The 11,394-nt window shown below is 46.6% G+C and overlaps 1 pseudogene; it reads right to left on the bottom strand.

The window, feature by feature from the left end:
- Window positions 1-1,294: 1,294 nt before the first annotated feature.
- LOC138097996 (tumor suppressor candidate 2 pseudogene) lies at window positions 1,295-7,451 on the bottom strand (annotated as a pseudogene).
- Between the last annotated feature and the right edge of the window lie 3,943 nt (window positions 7,452-11,394).

The raw sequence follows: 11,394 nt of genomic DNA, 5'->3' as shown, positions 1-11,394 counted from the left end.
TCATGGGCCTGTGGATGGATAGGAGCTGAAGAGCCAAGAGATAAGGGGACAAGAATAGAAGTGATGTTGTTGTGGTACAGGTCAGGGCTTATTAAATCTGGCCCATTATCAACATTGTTCAGGGGACTTTTTTTTCAGGTCTACAAATAATTTTATTGAACAAATAACACAACAGCCTTCCTAGACTGAGAAGTACCCTCCCCAAACCATTTCTCAGATGCTTAAAGCACAGAGTTTGCACAGTAAGAAATTAAAAAAAAAAATCATTTCTATGTAGAAATCAGACTCTATCCCAACAATATCACGGACTGGACTATTTAGAAGCTTTCACATTTTAACTATTCTCATTATGGTTGTTTTCTCCTTTCTGCCCCCATCCCAAGGGCTCCAGTACTCTTCTCTTGACTGATTCTGAAGGGATGGGTATACTGTAGGGAAAGGGGTGGTGGGTTCCTCAGAGCTACTGGCACCAGCCCTAGGGTGCTGTGCCTTACCTCAGGGTGGTGGATGTGTAAGAGCAAGGGGGATTAGATACAGTAGGTGGGATGGGGCACAGGCATCCGGAGCCCTTCCTGCTCCCCATCATATGTGCTCTCAACTTGGGGTGGAGGGGCAGCAACTAGTTGCAGTGGAGCAGGATCAGGCTAGCCGTGGGTAGGGGGAGAAACCTCCCACACCCCAGGCCCTACTCCTAATAACAGACAGCAAATCGTCCATCCTGGGAACAAATGGGCAGGTAGACAGGAAGAATCAGGCTTGTTCTGCCCCCAGCCTCTGTCCAACACAGGAGGAATCAAGGTAGCAAACGGCTGAAACGCTTCACCGACAGGGTAAAGGAAGGGAGGGAAAGGACGTTCCCACTTTTGGAGAGCTCCGATTGCCCTGGGGCAGGAAAAAGGCAGACCTGGCTTGTAAAGTGCTTTAGCCTCTAGCAGGGCTGGGCCCTAGGCAAGCTTGGAAGAATGCAGGCCAGGCAAGGGCACAGGAAGCAGGCAGGTGCCCGGCCATGCTCCTTGTTAGGGAAGGTGGACTGGTAACTCTGCCATCAGGCCTTGCCAGCTACCAGTCATATCTAGTCCACTTACAAGCCAACCCCCAACCAGCACGGTAGGACTGCCCGGCTCACAGCTGAAGGTTCTGGGCCAGCTGAGCTTATTCCCGGCTGTGGCCCCAGCCTCGGTTCCTCAAAGGAGGCCACACCTTGAGCCTGGGGGTGTCTCGCTGCCGCAGGGGGTGTTTATGCCTGCCACCCCTGAGCGACTGAACTGAACTGAACTGAACCCCCGCCCCAGGCTCACCCCTCATAGAGGATCACAGGGAAATCCAGGTGGATCCAGCTTCACGGTGCCCTGAGGAATCAGGTTCTGATGCCCCCGCCTCAGCCTGGCCCGTTCTCGGTGACGTCTGTCTCCTCAGAGACTTCGTGAGGCAGCTCTTCATTCTCGTCATGGAACAGGGAGCCGCGGCGCGTGAATGCGAAGGTGGGGGCACCACTCGGCCTCGCTGTCGCACCAAAGCTTGCTCAGCGACCACCGCCTCTGGGCCGCCGCCCCCCGCCGCCGAGGTGAAGGCCGCAGGCCCCGAGCTTTGGAGCCGCCGGCGCCCACGTCAGGGCGGCCGGCGCGCGCGGTAACTTGGCTCTGACAGGGCCGTCGGCGCCGCCATGCCCTGACTGGACTTCGCCTCACAGATGCCGCCGCCGCCGCCGCCCACAGGCTCCTTCAAGGGGGCTTTTAAAATGAAATTTCTTGTTACGATTTCTATTAAATCATACATTCTGGGACTGGATCCTAAAATTTGTATTTTTACCACTCTCTGAGCAGTTCTAAGGAACATTAGGTTTGTCTGGTGGCTCAGATGGTAAAGAATTCACCAGGAATGCAGAAGACCTGGTTGGGAAGATCCCTTGGATGAGGGCATGGAAACCCACTCCAGTGTTCTTGCCTGGAGAATCCCATGGACAGAGGAGCCTGGGGGGCTACAGTCCAGGAGGTCGCAACGAGTCTGGTATGACTGAGTGACTAAGCATAGAACAGCACGTGCACAATATACAGACCGGCTTCCCTGTGGCTTAGCGGGAAAGCATCCGCCAGCAATGCAGGAGATTCTGATTTGATCCCTGGGTCAGGAAGATCTTTTGAAGAAGGAAATGGCAACCCATTCCAGTATTGTCGCCTGGAGAATTCCATGGGCGGAGGAGTCTGGAGTGTTACAGTCCATGGGGTCGCGAGAGCTGGACATGATTTAGCCACTAAACCACCACCAATATATAGACTGGACCAATGGGCCAAATAAATAAAAAGTGTAATAGGTTCGCAATACATTTTCTAAAAATGACTACAAGCATGATTTGGTAATGATGGGGAATTTCAACTCTATAAACATCTGCTAAAAGCCTCATTTGGCCCAAAGCAGAGCAGCCTAAAACTTGCCTTGCCCAAGTTTCCAAAAAGATTAAGCACACAAATGGAAAAACTACTGTCCTAGATTTAATTCTGACCTACTAGGATAAAGTAATGTTTATCAAAGACGACGAAAAAGGAGTCTTAGGGCAAAGGTCACCGAGTTCACACACTGTGAGCCAACAGACATGGCGACAGTATGATTCCCAGATAAGATTCATAGGTAAAGAAAAGCAAAATCCCGAGGCATAAAGAATGAACGTCCATTGCACTCAAAATGTTTCAATTTCTCAGATGGTGAAATCTCATGATGCAGATACAGGTAAGGTCAATGATAAAGAGAGGGAGAGAAAAAAAATCTAAAATGAATGACAAAAACCTGCACACAAAACCAGAAACAAACAAAACTAATATCACTCCATTATAGTCCAGCTTTGGCTGTCTGTTGGGGGACTTAAAAAAAGAATCCAAATGCTTGCATCACTCTCTGAAGTTTTGATTCAATTTGTCTAGGGTAAGAAATCAGCATAACTTTTTAATCTCCCTGAGTAACCCCAATATTCACTTACAATTGCAATACAGTGCTCTGGAAGCTCTGATTTTAAAAGGACAGGATAGGAAGAAGGACACAAATTTAAGAGGCATGTAAGAAAGTGACAGAGACAGTATTTTAGCAAAATGACCTCAAGCTGACAAAAAGGCAACAGCAAAAACAAAATGCCTCTCAGCTCTATTTGGGACGAGTTGGGAGATCAGGGACAGGATAGGCTTGCTGTTTGGGAAGAAGTCAAGAGATCTTAGAAGCCTGGAAATGAGTAAATAGCCTTCCAATTTTCTAAAATGGATAGAAAATGGATTCTGTAAACTACGGATGATTGAGCTTGATATGGATCTCAGACAAGATTCCAGAATGTAATACTAAAGCAATGTTATAATGGGCACCCAAATGACAAAGCAGTGATTATAGAACCCAGCATGGGTTCACAAGAACACACCCCGTTAGTCCGGCCCATTTCCATCCCTCAGTGGGAGGTTGGCAGATAAAGACAATGTTCACACATTCCCATTCAGGCATCTGGACACTAGCAAAACACTTGGTGATGTCTCTAATGATATACTTGTGCTTAACGTAGAGAAAAAATGGGTCTGGTGCTAGAACATGTGAGTGGGTTATTAACTGTTCAGAAATCATAACCAGCGAATACTCATTAATGGAGTTATGTCAAACCTAGTGAGGGGTTTCTAGTCTCCTGGTATCTGTCAGAGAAATAGTTCACAGGCCCTGTATACGCTTGAGTACTTCTGATGGGCTGGAATGATAAGCAAAATCTAAAAATAATTAGATTTAATAAAGTTAATAGTCCAGGACCTGAGTGCTAAAATCTTACAGTACATGTAGAGGAGAAATTCGATATAAAGGCAGCTGACACTTTTAAAGAGCTTTGAGAGTGTTAGTCAACAATTGATCCAATACCAGTTGAAAGCAACGTGGCTACAAAATATTGAAAGTGACCAACTCTGACTCTAATAAAAGTAAAGAATTGATAATGGAGGACAGCGTTTCCATCCTGTACTATGTGCTACTCAGAACATACCTGGAATTTTGCATTCATTTCTGGGTTCCACATTTTAAAAGTGAGGCATACAATCTGAAGTGCATGTCAGGGAGAACGGCCAGCAAGGTGAAGAAAACTAAAACCAAGCTATACATAGAACAAATGAAGGAGTCATCTTGCTTATTAAGAGAAGATATAGAGGGATAAGATGCCTGTCTTCAAATAATTGAAAGATTGCCCTATGAAAAAGAAATTAAACTTACCTTTTGTGTTCCAAAGTGCTTAAACTAGAAGAGTACCTGGAAGCTTTGGGAAGGCAGAAAGACTTTCCATACGTAGAGCCAAACATCAGCAATAAGCTGTCTGAAAATAGAAACAGAATCCTAAGGAAACCGAGTTCTCCATCACTGGTTATATTAGGGCAGAAGCTGGGTGCTCACTACAAGGGATGCTGTACAGGAAAACCAGGTATCAGATGAAACTGGATGCCTCTGAAGGACATTTAGACCCTGATACGTCATGTCACTAAGAATACAGAATAGACTTGGACAGCACACTTCTGTCCCTCGGGGAAGATGGGAGGTGTCTCTGCCTACACTGAGGGTAGCGGCAGAGTCTTACCATTTCCTTGGATGGGAAATTGGTCATCCAGTGATTGGCACTCCTCTCTACCCAACTATCTAAAATAGGGTAGTCCTTTGCCCACCAGGTGATTTTGGAATAGGAGTTACCCTTTTCCAATTCCACCAGGTCCATGTGGCCCCGACTAAATACATACTGAAAACCAATGGAGAACTATAACTATCATTAAGAAATATTCAACCTGAGAAGTTATTATAAACCTGGAGAAATTTTTAAGGCATGCAGGCTTGAAAATAAATTGTAACTTGTGCATTATAATTATATTACTAATTATAGCTTCCGTTTACATTGAAAGCAGAAAACCAGCAAATGGGAGTAACGATTATAGACGATAATGATGGTGATGATGGTGACATTCATTTGGTGTTTATTTTGTTCCTGGCACTGTTCTAAGGGCTTTACTTGTAACAGTTTAACCCTCACAACACCCCTGTGAAGTAAGCACATTACCCCCATTTTACAGAGAAGGAAACTGACGCAGAGAGTTGCTAAGCCACTTGCCCGTGGTCACATGGCTAATAAGTGGTAGATCTTGTACTCAGATTCAGGCAGTCTCTTGACCACTATGGCACATCGCCTCTCCCAAGCTTCTGGGGGCACATTCTCAACCTCAAGAAGGGAATACCAGATTAGGCTCAACCCTGAATATTCACTGGAAGGACTGATGCTGAAGCTAAAGTTTCAATACTTTGGCCACCTGATGCAAAGAACTGACTCACTGGAAAAGACCCTGATGCTGGGAAAGATTGAGGGCAGGAGGAGAAGGGGGCAACAGAGGATGAGATGGTTGGATGGCATCACTGACTCAATGAACATGAATTTGAACAAACTCTGGAAGATAGTGAAGGACAGGGAAGCCTGGAGTGCTGCAGTCCATGGGGTCAAAAAGAGCTGGACATGACTTAGTGACTGAATAACAACGTATTGATGGAGAAGTTGATCCTCAGGGGCAGGGTCTCTATGGGAAGGGTCTTGGTGTGGTCCAGGGAGGGCAGATCTCACATGCCTTTGCCCTTTCTCACAGTCTATATCTTCTCTTCTTTTATACCCCCAGCAAACCCTTCCAAAGGAGGAAAGAGACTAGTCAGACAAGAAGATACAGGAGTGAAGAGCAATGCATTGGATACCCCAATCTTCTGGCCTCTATCCCATCCCCCCAGACCCAAATCTCGTTCGATGACAAATCTCAGGGCTATGCTGAGACTTGACTCACTTGTCTTCACAACTCTGTGTCCAGTGACACCACAGTGATACCTTGAAATCAGCCTCTGGGGGAATATTGACACCATGAAGTCAGCAGATGATACAAACTAAGGCATGTGTGTGTGTGCATGTGTGCGTGTGTGTGTGTGTGTGTGTGTGTGTGTGTGTGTGTGTGTGTGTAGAGCAGTTTACCAGCCCACCACTCCACACACTACTGGCTGCCTCCCCTAGAGACAGAATAACAAGCCTCGCATCCTCCCGCTCTCTCCAGTAACTGCGTCAGGATAACGCACAGCACACACTTGTCTTGCCTCGTCAGTCCCTCCAGAGCCTTTATCATCTGTCAAGCAGAACTTTCATTATGAACATTTTCACTCCAAAGAGGCACCGACCACCAGAGTCAGCCTCTCACGACTTTCTCTAGTCATGTCCATGTGCGCAGACCCGGAATTTCTTCACATCTGCCAGCTCCTTTCTCAAATCCCCAGCTCCAGGCTCTTTTCACCCCACTCAGCCCTCCTGAATTCTCCACTCCTGATGTCAGAGTTAGAGTCAGACCTGCATTCGAATCCTAGTTTCCTCACTGTCAATCCGTTTTGGCCTCAGTTTCATCACCTGTAAAATGGGAATTATGGTACTGCTTGACCTCACAGACTCAGTTTGAAGAATAAGTTTGTAAACGTATGCAGAGCACACAGGAGTCTCTGGCACGAAGGTGGAGATGGGTGTTGTTCCACACTCTCTCATACACCTCTGGGCACTGACTCGTGGGCTGCCGCCCTACCCAGGGGTGTTATAGACAGGGCACCTGTGCCACCCACTTCCCCACCCCCGTGATGTGTTGCCATTGCCCCCTTATTCTGGAGGGTGTTCCCAATCTATTGAAATCCTTCATGCCCCTCAAAACCCTACACAACGCCTCTGCTGTAGGAAGTCTTCGCTGCTCCTCCCAGTTGTACTCTTGGCTCTCCAGGAGGCCACAGGGTGACTCAGATGGCAGCCTCAACCCCCTCTTTTTCTCTTTGCCTGAGAGGCTGATGAAAGCCCACTTCTTTGGGCTAAGGTGAGCAAAAGCTTTGCTCACAAGGTGAATGTGTGCAGGGAGGGAGCCTCCCGTTCCCACACTGGTGTGTTGCCAGGTGTGCCTCAGCACCGACCCAGCCCCCAGCCACAGGGCATCGAGTGCTGGAAGGTCTCCCAGAGGTCACGGTCTGCCTCCACGTTTCAAAGATGAAGGCACAGAGGCCGAGGGAGCCGCCTGGCCGACGTCACGCAGCTGGACTTGGAACTGGCATGCTCTGCCTCCCCGCCCCCCGCTGATGCTCTGGCCATCCTGCCAGGCTCCTGGATGATCAGGACAAAGCCCAACAGAGGCAGGTCGAGGGATAACAGTCTGAGCATGGAGCTTCCAAAGAAGGCTGGTGGGGCCGCCAGGAGGGCCGGAGAGCCAGGGCAACATGAGGCCGTGGGCCTCAGGGAGAGGAGAGACTCGGACAAAAGGCTCGTAAGAGTTTCTGGAGCCAAAGTCCTGGAGAGCCCTTGTCTAACCTGCCTCATCCTGTTGTCCAAATTTTTGCAGCCTGCTTACCCACAACCTTGGCCCGGCCACGAACGGCTGCGTGCAGAAGGCATCAGGCTGGGAGCTCATCCCGACTCTATTACTTAGGATGTGGGCTTTTTCCATTTCCTAATGGCTGCATGAGTTCCTGTCCTTGGAAGAATCCTGAAGTCTAAAATAGCCACCACCAGCTCAGCCCCTCTCCTGTGTCTCTGTGGCTTTACACTGCTGCATGTTCTTCAAGTTCAGTGTGCTTCTCACCTCTTGTAATTGTTATTCATTCATCCATTTTCTTATGTACCATCTGCTCCTCCATTAGAAGAAAAGCTTGAGGGTTAGGATTTCATCTTTGCCTAGTACATATTAGATCATGCTAAGTTGCTTCGTTGTGTCTGACTCTTTGTGACCCTTTGGACTGTATGTAGCCCATTAGGCTCCTCTGTCTATTGGGTTCTCCAGGCAAGAATACTGGAGTGGGTTGCCATGCCCTCCTCCAGGGGATCTTCCTAACCCAGGGATCGAACTAGGGTCTCCTGCATCTCCTGCATTGGCAGGCAGGGTCTTTACCACTTGTACCATCTGGGAAGCTCTCATTTAACATATCATTAGTATCTTTATTTGTGGTTTGAGACTACAATATGGGTGAGTACAATCTTTTGAAATCCAGTTTTATGGCCTAGCATCCGAACAGGCTGCATTACTATTTCATATGCTTTGGGGGAAAAGGACATCTTCTCCTACAGTTGGGTGCCATGCTCTACACAGGTCCATTTGGTCAGGGTCACTAATTGTGCCGATCCAATCTGCGTCCATTCCTTTTTCTGGATCGGTGATTCTTTCTTTCTTTTCCTATTCCACTCTTAGCCTCCAGCTGTATGAAAGTTAAAGGCTTTGGTCTATTCTTTAGTGTTTACTTTTCCAGTTAAAGAACATAAGGACCTCATATCTCTCTAACTGTGCTCAAGGTTTTTCCAGCTTACATGCTGTTATTCTGTAATATATCAGCTTTTCTGATCTAGATTTCCACACAAACTAGACATTATTTTTATAGTTTTACACAGTCATTACTTTGGTTTACCTACATCTTTGCTGTTTATTTCTACTTATATCTCAGAATGTTCACCTTGAGTGATTTTCCTTCTTAAAATAAGCTTTTGAAATTTTCTAAGGTGGTAGTCTTTCCTTGGGAAGCTCCACCAGATATGGTTTGTCTGTAGAAGTCTTTATTGTGGCTTCATTCTTAAAAGGTAGTCTTGCAGCACGATATTGTAGATTGACAAGTTTTCTCTAAGTACATTGAAGATACGGATCCTTTGTCCGGGAATTTCCACCTACGACAAGGAGAAACAGCTATCAGTCTCATCGCCAATCCTTTATGGATGATCTGGTTTGTCTCACTGGCTGCTTTGTAAAAACCTTCTTTTTTCTCTTTGGTATTCTGCGGCCTGCCTATGGAGAGGTCATAGTATATACTTCTTTTCATTTAATTTGTTTAGATTTAAGGGCTTCCTAGAATAAACATTGGGGTCTTTATTCTGGAAAATTCTCAGCCATGATCTCTTTGGATATTGCCTCTTCCCCATTCTAATTTTCTCCTTCTGGAACACAGATAAGGCGGACATAAACCTCTCACATCCAAAATAATAGTTACTAATCACAGGTGGTGATTTGGGACACTTCCATCAACAGAGAAGATTTTACTGGACCGCATTGGCAGAGACCATCATTCTAGTCCTGTTTTCTCTTAACTTTCCCTTCGTATTTTCCAAATCTTTGTCTCACAGGACCATAGACTGAATGATTCACTTAATCTCCAGGTTCAAAATTTCTCAGTTTCTTGAGTCTGCTTCATCATTTTTTAAACTTCAACTATTTTATATATATATATACATATATATGTTGTTGCTCACATACACTCATATATACATACATATATATATATATATATATATAGAGAGAGAGAGAGAGAGAGAGAGAGAGAGAAATGGCAACCCACTCCAGTATTCTTGCCTGGAGAATCCCAGGGACGGAGGAGCCTGGTGGGCTGCCATCTATGGGGTCACACAGAGTCGGACACGACTGAAGCAACTTAGCAGCAGCAGCTTATATATATATACACACACACACACACACACACACACACACACACACACACACACACATACATGAGGCAAAACATATCAATCTTTTTCTTGAAGAGTTTGTTAAGGATTGAATTGTGTCCCCCACCCCAAATTTAAATGGTACCTCAGAACGTGATGTTATTTGGATACAAGGTCTTTATAGAGGTGCTCAAGTTAAAGTTGAGGTCATTAGTGTGGGTCCTAGTCCGGTATGACTGCTGTCCTTATACAGAGGGAAAACTTGGACACAGGCACGTGCACATCGTGTAAAGATGGAGGCGGAAATCAGCGATGCATCTCCGAGCTGAGGAGCACCAACCCACACACCCTAGGAGAGAGGCCTGGAGCCGACTCTAAGACCTCACAGTCGTCAGAAGAGACCAGCCCTTTTCACATCTTGACCTCAGACTTGCAAAGCTATGAGACCATGCATTTCTGTTGTTCAAGCCCCCAACCTGTGGTTCTTTGTTGTGTCAACCCTAACAAACTCAAATTCTACATAATATCTTCTAGGACAGACAGCCCACCAGGGTCTGCTCTGTGGAGCTAGTTCAGACCACATACTGTTTAACAGTCTGGAGGAACCTGAGGGGAAAAGAAGGTTCACTGCTGCCTTCTGCAGCATCCCCAGAATTGGGTAAAGTCCTCTTCTATTAATATTCAGCTTCCCAGAGAGGTCGTGGAATACCATCAATTATTCTCCTTCAGAGTGCTCTCCACCTGAAAAAGCACGATGTTCTTATTGACACTGCACTTAAAAAAATGTTCTGGAGTAAATCTACAGCACACTCTGGCTCTTCAGATCCGGAAACTGGTTAACCAGTAAGGATATAAAGACACAGAGAGATGCTTTGGCAAGGTCGCAGAACAATTTGTGCCAGAGATTAGAACAGAATCAATGCGCCGTTGCAGCATATTGGCCAAGGGCCTGGATAACCTCCAACTATTGACTTTGTCAGTCCCGGGGTTGTTGGCCAGTGAAAATCCCATGGATGGAGGAGCCTGGTGGGCTGCAGTCCATGAGGTCACTAAGAATTGGACACGACTGAGTGACTGCACTTTCACTTTTCACTTTCATGCACTGGAGAAGGAAATGGCAACCCACTCCAGTGTTCTTGCCTGGAGAGTCTCAGGGACGAGGGAGCCTGGTGGGCTGCCGTCTATGGAGTTGCACAGAGTCGGACATGACTCACGCGACTTAGCAGCAGCAGCAGCAGGATCTTTAGACCTGGGAGCTCCTATCATCTTGTCCAGTCCAATTAAGCCCAGTTTCAGTCTCTCACAAGTCAAAAAGATAAAGATAATGGGTTATCCCAAAATTCACCTAGCAAGGACCCTAAATCATATAGAGTGACAGAGACTTGCTAGAACCTCAGAACTTCTGGCAGAGTATATGGAATATGTCCAGAACCAGACTCAACTTTCCTAAAGAGATAAGATAGACCTTTGCTCTGCTGTCTTTATGGGTGCCCCTTCCATTTCTCTTAGCAACCTTCTTCCCTCCCACTCCACCCCATCCATGCTCTAATATTAGCTGCAAAAGGGATGCCAACACTCCAGAGAATCCTGAACCAAAAAGCTTTGGATGGGAGGAGGGTATACCTAAATCATTATCACATGTTATTCACTAAGAATTCACATCAACACCACATGTCATAGGGCTGCCTGGCACACACGCCCCCTCCTCTGGATTCTGAGCTCTGGTGCTGCCTCTTCTCCAGCTGAGCTCCCCCAACCTCACTCTAGACCCTCTCAGCACAGAGTGAAGGTAGAGGAAAGCATGCTGGCTGTGGTCCTCCCAACATTCCTTGACCTCATTCTTTCTTCCTTTTCCACAGTGCTGATGCCAGAGCATCCTCCAAACCAGCACTGCCCAAGAGGGAGATGGCACAAGCCACGAAGACAGACCA

The sequence above is a fragment of the Capricornis sumatraensis genome, chromosome 22, assembly GCF_032405125.1.
Source record: "Capricornis sumatraensis isolate serow.1 chromosome 22, serow.2, whole genome shotgun sequence".
Classification (NCBI taxonomy): domain Eukaryota; kingdom Metazoa; phylum Chordata; class Mammalia; order Artiodactyla; family Bovidae; genus Capricornis; species Capricornis sumatraensis.
The sequence above is the reverse complement of the archived record's forward strand: the minus strand, read 5'-3'. Positions and strand labels throughout refer to the sequence as shown.